The sequence below is a fragment of the Chanodichthys erythropterus genome, chromosome 7, assembly GCF_024489055.1.
Source record: "Chanodichthys erythropterus isolate Z2021 chromosome 7, ASM2448905v1, whole genome shotgun sequence".
Taxonomy (NCBI): domain Eukaryota; kingdom Metazoa; phylum Chordata; class Actinopteri; order Cypriniformes; family Xenocyprididae; genus Chanodichthys; species Chanodichthys erythropterus.
This window is the reverse complement of record NC_090227.1, coordinates 15976191-15994347: the sequence shown is the minus strand read 5'-3', so window position 1 is coordinate 15994347 and position 18157 is coordinate 15976191. Positions and strand designations below refer to the sequence as shown.

General features: G+C 39.5%; 1 pseudogene; it reads left to right on the top strand.

Moving 5' to 3' along the window:
• The first annotated feature begins 12602 nt into the window (after positions 1-12602).
• Positions 12603-13944, top strand: LOC137022879 (coiled-coil domain-containing protein 106-like; annotated as a pseudogene).
• Positions 13945-18157: the final 4213 nt, after the last annotated feature.

Below are 18157 nucleotides of genomic sequence, written 5' to 3'. Positions count from 1 at the left end.
GGCCTTTTTGAGTTCACAGGGAGTCTGCCCATTGAAGGGCCTTACCTTGCAGTTGCGAAATAAAATGGTCTCTTCATTTTCAAATGTAGGCCTACAGCAATCATGTCTGGAAACTTGACAAATAATATTTCATTGGGGCATGTAAAAGTGAAAAAACAAAGAAAAAAAATTATATATATATATATATAAAAAAAAGATTAAGGTTAAAAGATTCCTTATTGTATGGCCCCCTCTAGTGGCCAACATTATTATCACAGCCTTAATCTTCCAGGTGAAATGGCTGTTTTGAATTTGATTTTACACTCACCACCAGCATCATAAATTCATAAAACTCAGCATGTGTGGTTGTTCTCCATGTTAATAAAGTTTTTATAAGTTTGATATACATGTGTTGGTAATGGGCTGTTCGTGCTCATACAGTAATGAAATGACCAAATATTAATTTAGCGCATTCCCAGTGTCCGTAGCTGTATCCCTTCTTGACCTTACCCTAAAATCGGTGTCTACTGAGTTAGAAAGAAAGTGCTTGAGAGAATTATTTTAAGCATGCAGTTAAGACAATTTGATGCATTTCACATAGGCCTACACAAAAAGTAATTGGCCTAAGATTCATTCTATTTGCCCTATATAAAAATATCATTATTTTATTTGCGATAACCCGGAAGCCTGTTCTCTTCTTGGACGAGTACAGTTTAAATCTGTGGGAACAGACTGCAAAATGTGAAAATGTCATGATTGATTACAGGAAGCAATAGCAAGTAACGCTGTTTATTGAACAACAAGCACTATGGAAACACAGTCAATGAAAACGTGCAGGACTCAGGTGACGCAGGGACTGAGATGGTCGGCTGGTGACGTGACGTGGTGACTGATGAGTGGCGGTGAGATGATACCAGGTTCCAGACAGAAGACAAGGCATGAAGACAGTAATCCACAGGAAGACGACGAACAACTGGGACTCCGGTCAGGAACAGACAAGACAACCACGAACAGGACACCAAACAAAGATCTGACAATGGAGAGATGAATGAGGTGAGTATTTAAAGACAGAGCAGCAGGTAGTGAGAGTGATGAGTGGCAGCTGGGTCCACTGATCACCCACGTGGCCTGGGCACACCCACAAACACACTCACACACAAACACAAACACACCCACTGCTGTCATAACACAGAGCACGCGACAAGAAGGAAACAATGCATCTGCGAACCGTGACAGTACCCCTCCACCTAGGAATGCCTCCTGGCATTCCCCGACTCCCTTACCTGTCGATTGTAATCATCGATAAGGGTGTGATCCAGAATGTCCCTGGCAGGAACCCAACTCCTCTCCTCCGGACCGTAACCTTCCCATTCCACCAAGTACTGAAATCCAGAATACGATTTACCGAATAAGATGGTTCCCCATCTACGAGACGCGGCGATGGGGAAACCGGGGCTGGCGGATTAATCTCAGAATGAAAAACAGGTTTAATTTTGGAGACATGGAAGACGGAATGAATCCTCCTGTACACTGGAGGAAGTTTGAGGCGGACTGCCACCGGACTAATGATCTTGGTGACAGGGAACGGGCCAATAAATTTAGGAGCAAGCTTCTTAGAAACGGATCGGAGAGGAATGTCCTTAGTAGAAAGCCACACTTTTTGACCGACGACGTAAACCGGAGGCCTTGACCGGTGGCGATCGGCCTTGGCCTTGGTGCGTTCCCTCACTTGGAGGAGAGTCTCTCGGGCTCTCGTCCAAGTTCGGTGGCACCTCTGGACAAAGGCGTGGGCAGAGGGGACCGCGACCTCGGATTCCAGACTGGGAAAAATAGGTGGCTGGTAACCCACACTGCATTCAAACGGAGATAGGCCCGTGGACGACACTGGTAAAGTGTTGTGTGCGTACTCCACCATTGAGAGTTGTTGACTCCAAGAGGAAGGATTCTTGGAGACCATACATCGCAACGTTCGCTCCAAATCCTGATTGGCTCTCTCAGTCTGACCATTGCTCTGGGGGTGAAACCCAGACGACAGACTAACAGTCGCCCCCAGCAATCTACAGAATTCCTGCCAAAATTTGGAAACAAACTGGGGATCCCTGTCAAAGACCACGTCTACCGGGAGGCCATGAATCCAAAAGACGTGGTCAATGACCGTAACCGCTGTCTCCTTGGCTGAGGGTAATTTGGGCAAGGGAATAAAATGAGCCGCCTTCGAGAACCGGTCCACTATGGTTAAAACAACCGTGTTCCCTTGGGAGGGGGGGAGGGCGGTCACAAAATCTAGCGAGATATGGGACCAGGGTCTCGAAGGGACTGACAGTGGTTGAAGTAACCCATCTGGGGCACGATTGGAAGTCTTACCAACGGCGCAGACTGAGCAAGCCAAGACAAAATCACGAACGTCACGAGCCATGAGAGGCCACCAGAATCGTTGCTTAACCAAAAACTTGGTTCGACTGACTCCTGGATGACACGTTGGAACAATGACCCCACTGAATAACCCTGGACCATAATCCCTCCGGCACAAATAATTGGTTTGGTGGGCACTCGGGCGGAGGCGTTACCCCTTCTAGAGCCGACTTGACTCTCGATTCGACCTCCCATGTGAGTGTGGAAATAACTAATCTCTCGGGAAAAATGCACTCGGGAGTAGACGGGCGTTCGGAACGGTCAAAAATACGAGACAAAGAGTCGGGTTTGATGTTTTTGGAACCTGGGCGGTACGAGAGAGTAAAATCAAAACGTCCGAAAAAAAGTGCCCACCGTGCCTGCCTGGAGTTCAATCTTTTGGCAGTTCTGATGTATTCTAGGTTCTTATGAACGGTCCAGACGATAAAGGGTACCCCAGAACCCTCTAACCAGTGGCGCCATTCTTCCAATGCTAACTTGACTGCCAGCAACTCCCGATTACCAATGTCGTAGTTACTTTCGGCGGGAGATAAGCGATGTGAAAAAAACGCGCACGGATGCATCTTATCGTCTGCGGAAGAACACTGGGACAACACTGCACCTACCCCCACCTCTGATGCGTCGACCTCCACCACAAACTGCCGTGATGGATCAGGGGCAACGAGAATAGGGGCCGAAACAAAGTGAGCCTTCAGTTTAGCAAACGCAGCCTCCGCTGCGTCTAACCACCTGAACGTAGTTTTGGGGGAGGTCAAGGCGATCAGAGGTGAGGCTAGTTGGCTGAAGTTGCGAATGAAACGCCGGTAAAAATTGGCGAACCCCAGAAACCTCTGTAGGGCCTTACGGGAATCTGGACTTGGCCAATCTACCACAGCCTTAACCTTCTCAGGGTCCATGCGTACTCCCTCAGTCGACACGATGTATCCTAGGAAAGGAACAGACTGTGCATGAAAAACGCATTTCTCCGCCTTGACAAAAAAGCCCATTCACTAGCAACCTCTGAAGCACTCGTCGAACGTGCTGTACGTGTTCCTGGAGAGATGATGAAAAAATCAATATGTCGTCCAGGTAGACATATAAGAACTGATCGACCATATTTCTCAGCACGTCATTGACGAGTGCCTGGAAGACCGCTGGGGAGTTGGAAAGCCCGAACGGCATGACCAAGTATTCAAAGTGCCCCCTAGGGGTGTTAAAGGCGGTCTTCCATTCATCACCCTCCCTGATGCGGACCAAATGATAAGCATTTCTTAAATCCAATTTAGTGAAGACGGATGCTCCCTGCAACCTCTCGAAGGCTGAAGACATTAACGGCAAAGGATAGGTATTCTTTACCGTAATGTTGTTCAACCCCCGGTAATCAATACAAGGTCGCAGGGAACCATCCTTCTTCCACACAAAAAAGAACCCCGCCCCCGCTGGAGAAGAGGAATGGCGAATGAACCCGGCTGCTAGTGAATCAGAAATATATTTCTCCATAGCCTCTCTTTCGGGAACCGAAAGTGAATATAACTTGCCTTTAGGCGGAGACTTCCCTGGTACTAGATCTATGGCACAATCGTAGGGACGATGCGGAGGAAGAGAAGCAGCCCTGGACTTACTGAACACCTCCTTCAGGTCCTGGTACTCAACGGGCACGGTAGACAGATCCACTGCTTCCTCCTGTAAGACAGAACCAGAAACAGACGAACAAGCAGAGACAAGACAAGACTTATGACACTCCTCACTCCAGGCCACAATGGAGTTCTGGACCCAGTCTACCCGGGGGTTGTGTCTGGTGAACCAAGGATGACCAAGGACGACGGGGGTGTGAGGGGAATCAAAAATAAAAAATTTAATCCGTTCAGAATGGTTGCCAGCGGTGATCAGGGTGATATCTTCAGTGACGTGAGAAATGGTGGGAAGGCTCTGTCCATTTAGTGCGTGAACAGCAATTCTGTCGGTGAGTGGTCTGAAAGGAATGTGGAACTTGGTGGCGAAAGATTGGTCCATGAAGTTACCTTCTGCCCCGGAATCCAGAAGTGCGTTGCAGTTGTGAAGGTGATGCGACCATCCCAATCTCACCGGGAGGAGGGTGGATGTGGTTGAGGACTTTCCAGCGGAGATCCCACCCGACAGTAGCCTCAAACTTACTGCCGGGCTTGCCCTTTTAACGGGCAGTTGTAAGCGAAATGTCCCGCCTTGCCACAATATAAACAAAGTCCTTGGGACCTCCGCCTCTCCCGCTCCTCCCGGGAAAGCCGAGCTCGACCCACCTGCATGGGCTCATGATCTTGAATGGGACTGACCGTGTCCCCGCCACTGGACCTCAGGACTTCCTCACTCCTGTGGGCTGGCCTTCTCCGCTCGGCCCTGGTCAGCCGAGCATCCACCCGAAGCGCCAGGTCGACGAGACCATTAAACGTGGTGGGGAGGTCCAGCGTGTAGATCTCCCTTTGGACACGGTCAGCCAACCCATGCAGGAACATGTCCCACTGCGCCTCCACGTTCCAGTGACACTCTGCTGCCAGTGTACGAAATTCGATGGAATAATCAGACACCGACTTCTCTCCTTGGCGTAGTTCCGCCAACTGTCTGGCGGCTTCTCTCCCCGCTACTGAGCGATCAAACACTCTCTTCATTTCTGCGGAGAGTGACTGGAACGAGTTACAGCAGGGGTCTTGGTTCTCCCACACCGCCGTTCCCCAGAGCGACGCCTTCCCCGTCAAAAGCGTCAATACGAAAGCCACTCTGCTTTGTTCGGTGCTGAAAGTGCGGGGCTGCAGAGCAAAGTGCATAGTACAATGTGTCAAAAAAGCTCTACAAAATCCTGGTTCACCTGAATAAGCCTCGGGTACTGGAAGACGGGGCTCCAAAGCGGCGACGCTCGCTGGTGTGGGTGGGGAAACGGCCGGTGTGGGTGGCGCAGCGGGAGCACAAAGCAGCTGGACTTGCTGGGTGAGCTCGGATACTTACGCCACGAGAGCCTGCATGGCTCTTCCCGTCTCGTTGAGATTTCTCTCCTGTGACTCCATTTGACGAATACTGCTGTTGACGAAATTCTCCAGTGAAGACTGCTGAGTGCTTGCTGCTTCTGTAGCGTGGTCAGATCGTTCTGTCATGATTGATTACAGGAAGCAATAGCAAGTAACGCTGTTTATTGAACAACAAGCAGTATGGAAACACAGTCAATGAAAACGTGCAGGACTCAGGTGACGCAGGGACTGAGATGGTCGGCTGGTGACGTGACGTGGTGACTGATGAGTGGCGGTGAGATGATACCAGGTTCCAGACAGAAGACAAGGCACGAAGACAGTAATCCACAGGAAGACGACGAACAACTGGGACTCCGGTCAGGAACAGACAAGACAACCACGAACAGGACACCAAACAACGATCTGACAATGGAGAGATGAATGAGGTGAGTATTTAAAGACTGAGGGAATGAGCAGCAGGTGGTGAGAGTGATGAGTGGCAGCTGGGTCCACTGATCACCCACGTGGCCTGGGCACACCCACAAACACACCCACTGCTGTCATAACACAGAGCACGCGACAAGAAGGAAACAATGCATCTGCGAACCGTGACAGAAAATAGCTCTAAGTGAAAATAGCAACAGAGTCTATTTACACTAAGTGAAAATAGCACCATTTCTTATATGCTACTTACGTTAAGTGAAAAAAGCTAAATATTCTATTTGCCCTATAAAAAAAGTAGGTAACACTTTATAATAACGTTCAGTTATAAGTCACTTGTAAATTATTAGTTAATGATGAACTAATCGTTTACAAAACATGATTATATGTTCATAAATGATTGATAAGTTATATGTTAATATTTTATGAATGTTTTATTAATTCAGTTATAGGTCATTTATAAATTATTAGATAATGTTCAACAAATCATTTACAAAACATGAATATGCATTCATAAATGATTGATAAGTGATATACTAACAATTTATGAATGTTTTATTAATTTGGCTATAAGTCATTTATAATTTATTAGTTAATGATCAGTGATTAGTTAATGATTATTAGTAAGTTATCATTAGTAAATTATCAGTATATGATTTATGTTATGTTAAGTTGTAAGCTGGTCTGTGTTCAAAAGCACAGACATGCAGGTATGCTAAAGCACTATTTTTAAGAGGAGTAATTTATTTGTTTTGAAGTGGATAAACATTTATAAATGCCTTACAGTCAGATGATTCCAGTGGATTATATTAAATCCTTTCACTTATCAGCACAGACTTGTGTTCTGTGTGTGGGGTCTAGTGATGAAGTCATCCTCTGATCCGGATTTACCTTCCACTGAAGCTCACATCAGGTGCAGAGTTAAACACTCCATGTGTATCAGAGAAGACAGCTGTCTATACCCTTACCAGTCAGCACTTACACTGCAGTACACACTACAAAGTGTTCAACACCTGTTATAGATGATGTGTAAACGCATGAATAAATCATTTACAAAGCTTTCTGCATACCCTATTCTAAAGTGTAAACTATTCTTCACTTGTAAATGTGTCATGTATCATTTGTAGACCTTTCTTTCCTGTTACAAATTATTTGTATATGTATACAAGTCATTTATAACACTTCCTGCATACCCTATTCTAAAGTGTAAAATATTCATCACTTATAAATGTGTTACACATCATTTGTAGACCTTTTTTTCTGTTACAAATTATTTGTATATGTATACAAGTCATTTATAACACTTTCTGCATACCCTATTCAAAAGTGTAAACTATTCATCACTTATAAATGTGTTACACATCATTTGCAGATGTTCCTGTTACATAATCCATATCACTCCATCACTTTACCCAAACCTAAATTTGCATTATTTAAAAATAATAATAATAATAATAATAATAATACATTATAAATCAACACTCTGCCACCGTTTAACCAGCACTTAATCATTTAATTTTTATTTTGTTTTTCATGGAACAGCTCCTCACCATAACATGAAAACGCACCATAAGCTGATAATAAATGTAGTCCATTATTTCGTGCACTATTTTCAAGTCTTCAGAAGTCATGCGATGCCATCGTGTGAGGAAAACATTCTTATAATGTAATATAACCATTATACATTAATAATCGTATCAATCCGCCATTTCATAACTTTCAAATTAAAATTGGCGCGTCTAACAATACGACACAGGTTTGCGGCAGTGACGTCAAACCTCGCTCCTTATTGGCTGTCACATGTGATTTGCGACTACCATAGAGTGTTTGCGATATGCCGAATTTGAGTTGCTGTGTTAGATTCAGCGCAACGCTTAAAAGGATGGAAATGTAGACCAGATGAATGTTTGCAGTGATTAAACACTTTAATTTCATTCTGTTACTCACACAAAATTATGATTTGCTGTCATTTCGCTGGTAATGTAGCACACACATCGTGTGTTTTGTATACTGCTTTTTGTAATGTTTTAAATAAATTATTGTGACTTAACGTACATCTATCTGCCTGTTACACTACGTATATTGTCAAAATGATTATGCTTAAGGTTATAGGGTGAAGTAGGGAGCTTAAAATTATTCTTTTTTTATACAACAGTATATCAACTAAGATAACAGTCATTGTAAAAATATCTGTATTGCATTTTTATTTTTGTGAAGTGGCTAAAAAGTGGTCATGTTTAGGTATAAGGGGTGAGTTAGGGGCTCAAAGATATCTATATAATAGTAAAATATATTTGCATAAAAATTTTATAATTTTTATATAAAAATATATAATTTAAATATCAGGATTCGTATAGATTTTTATATCCTGTAACTGAAATATATACTTTGCATATGGCAAATAAATAGTAAATTTACAAATTGCAGTTTAAGCTACATAATTGATAAAGAAGATCTGCAAATGATATGTAACACATTTATAAGTGATGAATAGTTTACACTTTAGAATAGGGTATGCAGAAAGTGTTATAAATGACGTATACATATACAAATAATTTGTAAATGGAAAGAAAGGTCTACAGATGATGTGTAACACATGTATAAGTGATGAATAGTTTACACTTTAGAATAGGGTATGCAGAAAGTGTTATAAATGACTTGTATACATATACAAATAATTTGTATATGGAAAGAAAGGTCTACAATGATGTGTAACACATTTATAAGTGATGAATAGTTTATAATTTAGAACAGGGTATGCAGAAAGTGTTATAAATGACTTGTATACATATACAAATAATTTGTAACAGGAAAGAAAGGTCTACAAATGATACGTAACATTTACAAGTGAAGAATAGTTTACACTTTAGAATAGGGGATGCAGAAAGTGTTATAAATGATTTATTCATGCATTTACACATCATCTATAACAGGTATTTAACACTTTGTAGTGTGTACTGCAGTGTAAGTGCTGACTAGTGAGGGTATAGACAGCTGTCTTCTCTGATACACATGGAGTGTTTAACTCTGCACCTGATGTGAGCTTCAGTGGAAGGTAAATCCAGATCAGAGGATGACTTCATCACTAGACCCCACACACTCCACACAGAACACAAGCCTGTGCTGATGAGTGAAAGGATTTAATATAATCCACTGGAATCACCTGACTGTAAGGCATTTATAAATGTTTACCCACTTCAAAACAAATAAATTACTCTTCTTAAAAATAGTGCTTTAGCATACCTGCATGTTTGTGCTTTTGAACACAGACCAGCTTACAACTTCACCAATAAATCATATACTGATCATTTACTAATGGTTTGTTCAACATTTGTTCATGATTAACAATTATTATTATTAGATTATTAGATAAACTTTATTATCCTGAAGGAAATTTGTCTTGGACACATGCCAAACCAGTGACTGCTTAAATAAATAACTTAATACATACATGCAAACATTACAATACATACATATGCACACAATATCTGTGATTAACTCACAACTATCATCAACCAACCAATTGCACACTGCTCATCTTACGACACACCTCTTATCAATAAAATTCATAAAATATACATGAACATCTTGACAAAGGGGCACTATAGGGGCAGACCTCTCACTGACTTGTCATTTAAAGCTTTAATAGACAGGGGGACAAAGGAGTTCTTAAAAATGGTTAAGCCGGCTTATACTTCATTAATTGTTTATTGAGATAATGATACTAAAACAATTTTGAACATAAATACTTCAGTTATTATGTGATAAATAATGTCTTAACTAATAACTTATGAACCATCTACTAATGATCTGTTTGATTTATTTAATTGAGATAACTTACAACACATTTGTAAATTGTTAGCATAACACGTATTAATCATTATGAACGTATATTGTAATGTTTTGTAAATGATTCGTTCATCATTAACAAATAATTTATGAATGACATATAACTGAATTTATTAAAAATTAATAAAATATTATTAGATCACTTATCAAACATTTATAAATGTATATTCAAGTTTTGTAAATTATTTGTTAATCATTAACTAATAATTCATAAATTACTTATAACTGAACGTTATTATAAAGTGTTACCGATAATATTTGTACATTAGTGTTGTTGTACATTAAATGGTGCAATAAAAACAGTCAGGGACATGCAGATAGTTCCTCAGGGGCAGGGGCTCAAATGTAAAAAAGGGGCAATGTAAAAAAAAAAAAAAAAAAAAAAAAAAAATATATATATATATATATATATATATATATATATATATATATTTGTGTGTGTGTGTGTGTGTGTGTGTTATATTTTTGCAAGAAGGCTGCATTTATTTGATCAAAAAAAAACAGTAATATTGTGAAATATTTTTACAGTTAAAATAATGGTTTTCTGTTTTAATATACTTCAAAATATATTGATTTATGTGAAGCAAAACAGAATTTTTTAGCATCATTACTCCAGTCTTCAGTGTCACATGGTCCTTCAGTCATCATTTTAATATGATGATTTATTATCAATGTTACAAACAGTTGTGCTGCTTAATATGTTTTTATAACCTGTGATACTTTTTTTCCAAGATTCTTTGATGAATAAAATGTTAGAAAAGAACAGCATAATAACATCTAACGTTTGTTACACAAACATGCCAGACCATATGAAGTTTCCCAAAAGCATTGTGCGCCCAAGTTGATCGTAAATTTCTGGAGTGTCAAATGACAAAAAATAACCCCAATGTTAGGCAATGTTTTGACCCATTTGTGCGTTCAAGGATTCAGATGTTAGTGAAGTAATATAATTATGATTTTAGGTTGGATATGCTGTTTCTATATGTTTTAATGTTTTTAATAGAATGCAGAACACAAGGCGCCCAAAGCGGGGGAGAAATGTCCTTAACGAAGGTAACTGTTTTTGTTTTGTTTTTTATTTTTTTTCCTCCAGACTATTTGCTTAATTTAACCCTCTGGAGTCTGAGGCTGATTTGGGGCTTGGAGAAGTTTTGACATGCCCTGGCATTCATAAACATATAAATGACAAAAGTGTCATTACACTGTATTCAGCACAAACTAGGCTACAATAATATGTGAGGAACATGTATGTACATGTTTGTATTTTTGAAGGAATAATGTTTATGCGTGGTTATTGAAAAAACAAAAAACTTAAGTCACTGAAATTGGAGGTTGTAGACTAGAGTTTTTGCTTCAGAATTATGTAAAAATTATGCTGCCTACTCCTTCATATAAAACAATATATTGATTTAGTTTTTGTAAGACACTTTTTGTCAAGAAACACAGTATGCATGGAGGCGTGAATCTGCATGAATAATGGGCCATTTACACCTGAGAAGACAAAAGAATCACATAATAATGACCTGAAATGACTTGCATATTAATGAGGCCTTTCAGTCAGGTGGGCTGTGAAAAAAACCCTCTTTGATACCAATCTTTCATTTGAAAGTCATGTTTCTAGTATCTGTAAAACCGCCTTCTTCCATCAAAAAATATATCTAAATTACGACATATGCTCTCAACGACAAATGCGGAACAGTTGGTTCATGCATTCATGACCTCAAGACTAGATTATTGTAACACTCTACTGGGTGGTTGTTCTGCTCGGCTTTTAAACAGACTACAGTTGGTCCAAAATGCGGCAGCTAGAGTTCTTACTAGAACCAGAAAGTATGACCATATTAGCCCAGTTCTGTCAACTTTACATTGGCTCCCTATTAAACATTGTATAGATTTTAAAATCTTGCTACTTACTTATAAAGCTCTAAATGGTTTAGCTCCCCAGTACCTAAGTGAGCTCTTAATGCATTATAGTCCTTCACGTTTATTGCGATCTCAGAATTCAGGCCAGTTGATAATACCCAGAATATCAAAATCAACTGAAGGCGGCAGATCCTTTTCCTATTTAGCACCTAAACTCTGGAACAATCTTCCTAGCATTGTTCGGGAAGCAGACACACTCTGTCAGTTTAAATCTAGATTAAAAACACATCTCTTTGCTCTTGCATACACATAACACATTATCAATACATTCAATTTTTTCAAATTCGTTAAAGGATTGTTACGCTGCAATAATTAGGTCGGCCGGAACCGAGAACATTTCCTATAACACTAGATATACCTGTACATCAGAATAAGAATGGCATCTACGCTAATATCTGTCTCTCTGCTTATCCTGAGGTTTGCCGGGTGCTGGATCCAGGCCGTATCCAGATCAGATGGAGAACCTGTGTCTGGACCTGACTACAACCTAGCCCAGGAGACAATGGTCCTACAGATCCAGTTCTGGCTGCATCTATAATTCAGATTTTTAATCCCCGTATCCGCTTACATATATTTATATATAATCTATTTTTAATCTCTATAATAAAAATGTATAATTCGGATTTTGATCTCCATATCCATTTACCGGCGCGTTTTCAGACCTCAAGGAGTTAAATATAAAGTATTAGTTTTAAGTATTAAGTTTAATTATAATTATTTTCACAAGTAATTTTCTGTTTATTACTGTAGCCCAAACATCAAAAATTAAAAAACTTACAGTAAAGATAATATTTCATTTTTTTTCTTTCTGACCAAGAACTCTTTTTAATTAATTTTTGAACATATTCACTCCTCTAATGGCAATGAATTTATAACATCAAATTCAGCTTCATAACCGTTTACTTGTACTTGACTGTACAGTACAGTGGGGAAAGAGTAGTTGTTTATTAATGTGCCTTCCATGTTGGCAATTTTACAAGAAAAGCATAATGCATTTGTTCACCTTTCAATATTTTCATTAAAATATATAGAATTACCAGATAAATGTTTTCTCATTACTGTAAATCTACAGCAGGTGTTATTGTCTCAGTTCCACCTCCTGTTTCAGTGCCACCTCCTGTCTCTGGGCCACCACAAGTTGCACCAACCGCGGTTGCTATGATTGAAAAACTAAAAGAAGAAAACAGACTACTGAAAGAAGAATGAGACTTTCTTCGCGAGCAATTGAAATCTTCCCTCGATAAGAGATAATTAGGTAAGTCTTTGTTCACACAAAAATTGTCACAAATGTTTTGTTTTGAAGTCTGAACAAAACCACAAACAACTTAATTTTTACAACCTGATGAATAGAGATTTCATGTATTAAAGCAATGCTGGAAAAATCTAATTCTGAACAACTTGTGTAAATTTTGTAAGTTAAAAAGTTACCACCTACATTAAACATTTGGGGGCAGAGAAAGCAAGAAAATTAATACAGCAAATATATGATTGGTTATACCATGAGTTAAATGAATATATATTAAAAAGTAAAAACATTCTATGTTTTTAATAATACTTTTAAAATATACTTAATTACCAATAATTACATCAGTAATAAATATGCTTTGACACTTAGCTACAGTAATGTTGGATTTTCTTTCATTTCTGTTTGTACTTGAATGCAATTTGTTTTAGGAACAAATAGAAGGATGCAAAATGAGGCTTCTTCTGAGTCGGAATCTTACGACAATAAACATTCTCAGATTCATCTGACAAGCCTCCAAAAAGAAAACACAAGAGTAAGTCAGAGGGGGAAAAGATGGCTACATTCAAAGAGGCAAGTGTATAATAGGACCTTACCTTTCACATTTTAATGTGCTGAGACACCAATGAGCCATTCATTGAAATTACACACTTCTTTAACGATTATCTTTATCTTGTATCTTGTATCTTTAACAATATTACACCCATATTCAAGTATTAATAAAACATTTCACTAATAAATTACCAAGATGAGGTAAATATTTTGTTTGTTGAATTCCGTCAATGCTTTCAGATTTTCTAAGCTATTTAATACTTTTTTTCAGTTCAAACACCTGATGATGTTTTGTGCCGCTACAAGGCCATTCTGAAGACCTTCCTGTGGACTAGGAGTGTTTCTCACAGCTGCAAACAACACAGTGTTGATCGCAATACCATAGCTCTTACAGCCATCATTGCAGAGCTGCAGATCATTGCTACTCCTGAACTGCACATCCCAGAATTCCAGGGTGAAACTCTGCAGAAATATGCAAAAAAGTGCAAGGACTACCTAGATACAAAACCAGAAGTCATGAGTAAAATCACTGAAATGAAACATAATTGTGAACTCCTACCAATTAAGTACAAATTTAGAAAAGAAAAGTAATTGGCTCAGAAATACAAGATGTTGAATTCAGTACACAAGTAGTATTTCTACAGTGTTCACCATGTAGAAAAGTAATCTTAGTTTTCACGTTAAGGTTTTTTAATGATAAAAAAAGTGTGAATGTTCCTCCCACTTTATGTTAGGACTGTTTTTAAATTCACCACATCTTGTGTTATGTTTCTAGATAATGACTAATGTTTTATAGTCAATGTATAACTTAGTTCTAAATAGCTCTTAAGTTTATCCTGTGTTTTCTTCTCAGTTCTCAAAAAATAAAGTAATTGTTTTGCTGCACTATGTATGCACTTTTAGTGTTTTATGAACTGTTAATGCTAAATTGCTCTCCACAACAGTGTATCTTATTTTACAGCCCTTACTAGTTAATATGCTTAAGTTTATTTTTTAAAAGGTTAAAGAGCTGGTAATTCCTATGTAATGTTTATGTACAAGGGTGCACTTTATTTTACAGTCCTATCTCCATGTAATTTCTATGAACTTACTAGTGAATATACTAGTTAGTTAATGCGTAAGTTACACCTGGTAAGAGCTGGTAATTCCTATGTAATGTTTATGTACAAGGGTGCACTTTATTTTACAGTCCTATCTCCATGGACTTACTATGAACTTACTAGTGAATATACCATTTAGTTGGGGGTATAAGCATGGTACAAGATACTTCTTGAGTACTGGGTGATATACTATTGCGGTTCAACTTGCCTAATCTTTACTGGATAATGATTCACTTAACCGATTGGTCCAATAGGGGTATTTTGATGACATACAAACAGATCAGTAACACTACAACTATACTTGGTATACTCAGTGGTCATGTGTCAAAAGCCTTGCTTAAAAGGACTACTTGATAAGTATTAACACTATTAAATGCTGTATAGTTACTGCAGTTGGTAAGCACATTTGTTTCACAGTAGGTAACATGTATACCCACTGCAAGTAAGTGTCTGTTATTTGTGTCCACACTTGTCCACGAGTACAACATAGTTAGGCTACCATGTAAATACTGCTAGTAAGTACAGTAAAGTGTCTTGCTAGTTACCATAAATAAGTGCCCGTTATTACCCACACTTGTCCGTAAGTACTAGATACTTACCGTGTAAATACCATTAGTAAGTACAGTAAAGTGTCTTGCTAGTTACCATAAATAAGTGCCCGATATTACCCACACTTGTCCGTAAGTACTACATACTTACCATGTAAATACCATTAGTAAGTACAGTAAAGTGTCTTGCTAGTTACCATAAATAAATGCCCGTTATTACCCACACTTGTCCGTAAGTACAAAACAGTTACTATGTACATACCATTGGTAAGTACAGTAATGTGTCTGTTAGTTACCATGTACGGACACAATAAGTAAGTGCCCGTAATTACCAAATAATTGTCTATAGGTACAAAGTAGTTACCTTGTATGTACCATTGGAAAGTACATTGGTGTTTCTTATTAGTTTCCATGTACATTCATGTCAGGTAAGTACCTTGTGTTACCACTCTTTTACCTGTATGTACAACATAATTACTATATATGTACCAGGATAGTTAACGTACTGTAAAATAAAGTGCTACCAAAACGGACAGCCTTAAAACATCACACATAAAAAATAAAATAAAAAATACATAGCTGTAAAATTAAAACTGGAAGCCATAATTATAATACCATGTGTATGTTATATTTCAAATCATCGCAACTCGTTTTTACAAGAAAAGCATTTAAACTTAAGGTGGAATTTTTAAAATAAAGTGCTGTACATGTAATTCTAAATTATGGTCAATTTCAGTTATTTATTTATTTTTTTAAATATTGGCTGACACTGACACATATTATTTCAATTTACAGTCAAAATCTGTTAAACAACAATTTAAACCATTGTTTCAGTTTACAGTCAAAACATGCTTTCAGTGTTGGGGAGTAGTTAACTACATGTAGCGGCACTACTAGTTTAACTACATTTTTAAGTAGCTTGTATGTAGTTCAGTTACTTTTAAAACAGTGTAGCTTTTCCAGTAGTTAACTATAATTTCCAGCAAGTATCGGTGTAGCGTGACCAAAAGCTACAAGCTACATTCCGTCTTGTGTTCTGACGAGTTCGTCTTCAGCGTCTTCAGATCATGAACTAAAATCATGCATTACTGCCATCTATTGTTATATAACACATCTTGCGGCTTTATCAGTTCATCGAGATGAGATCGCCTGATGATTATGTAAAGGACAAAGCACCTGTCAACTGAACAGAAAACAAAATCGCGTTAAAGCTTAGTGCGCTTATCACACGGCAAAGGCTGATCTAATAAAAATGGTTGCTTGGGTATAAGAATGTTCACGCGAGAAGCACATGATTCGCGTCTCAAAGCTTTATAACTGCATGTGCTGTGAGTTTAACCTGCATTTTTCTGTGTATCCAATTTAAGTTCCGGTTCGGTTTAAGTGCAGGTCCGGTTCCAGAATCAAATCATTGAGGGTGCCTCTGAAATCAGTGAGGGTGTTATAGTAAAGTGCAGATGTAATGTGTAAACAACGGCTCCACCATAATAAGAATAGTATTGTATAGTGAGACATTTAAGATTAAGTATTTTTACAAATAATTGGAATAGAATTTCAAAAATATTGATACAAAAATTCTAATATTTTTCTAGTCTGCATTAACATTTCTTATTCTTATTCTTATTATTGCATATTTTTGTCCTGTGTTATGGTAGCAATTTTGAGCATGAATCGTGCATTTATATTTAGAAATCACTTATGAAACTGCAGAGTGCATTGGTGGTCGGTCCTCTCATAGCATGAAAAACAAAATTTATAAAGCAGTGTGAGATATAGGCTACATTTGAGTAGGCCTATTGTATCTTTTGATATAGTTTACAAAATAAAACAGTATGCTTTGAAATCATAATTGTAGTGAATTGCTTTGTTCCCTTTCAAGGGAACTCGCGCTGCATAAAAACGCTATGGGAACGCCTCTGCGTGATGTCGTCTGAAGCACGTATGCAATCTGTCCAATCAGGAGATGGAACGTCATAGGCGGGTGACGTCACTGACCAGGAACCATAAAGCCAGCCCGAAAACACTGTCATTCAGCTTCTGTGTCTTAGGCAAGCGCTTCGTGTGATACTGCTGTCCTATTTATTGTTGTCTGTCTATTGCAAAACTGCTTTTTGAAATGGTGAGTGAACAACTCTACAGGAAGTGTGTGCACCCTTGTCTGCGTTTTATCCCGGACGGGGACACACATGTAATGTGTGTTGTTTGTTTGGGAGTGCAGCATGCCCAGGCAGCTCTCGAGGGGGCTGCTTGTGTGCATTGTGAGCAGACGCCTCTGTGTACGCTGCGCTCCCGCCAAGCCCTCTTCGAGGAGGGTGGCTCGGCTCGCGTTCCTCAAGGCTCGGGTCCCGCTTCTGCTGAGGCAGGGCGGTGCCTTATGTCTTGGGGTTCGCAGATGGATGTAACAGAGGGGTTAGAGACGGGCCCAGCCTTATCTCTGCCCCCACCTGTTGCATCTGGAAGTGTATCTATCCGGAGGCAGGAAGCCCGTGTTGCGGTTTCTTCCGCTCCGGTGAAGACGGTCACGTTAATGGCGTCTAGTTCTGAGGAGCTAGATGTTGTTAGCGTGGCCACGGGGGAGTCTGAAGATCTACCAATTCAGTCTCCCGCCAGCAAGGAGCTTATGGAGGTGCTTTCTCGTGCTGTCGCTAAGTTAAACATCGACTGGCCAGCCGAAAAGCAAGAGCAGACCGTGAAAAGTAAACTGGATGAATGCTTTCTGCCATCTCGGTCTGCTCAGCCTCCACGTCGGGCATTACCCTTCTTTCCAGATCCCCACACTGAGGTGTCGAGATCCTGGAAGAAGCCGGTATCAACCCGTGTTTACACATCTCGGACCTCCATATATAGCAATGTGGCAGGAATGAGGAAACATGGGTATGGGCGATGCCAAGAGCGGAGGAGACGCTTGCGAGCCATCTCTCCCCGCAGGCGGCATCGTCCCTTAAAGCCCAGACGTTGCCCACTAAGCCGCTCAAGACTACTTCAGCGCTAGTGGGCAAAGCGTACTCGGCAGCAGGTCAGGCTGCAGCATGCTTGCATACAATGTCCATCTTGCAAGCATATCAGGCTGATCTGCTGAAGGATTTGGGGGAAAGTGATGAGGTTGGGGCTGATCTAATCCAGGAGTTACGCCTTACTGCCGATCTCGCCCTCCGT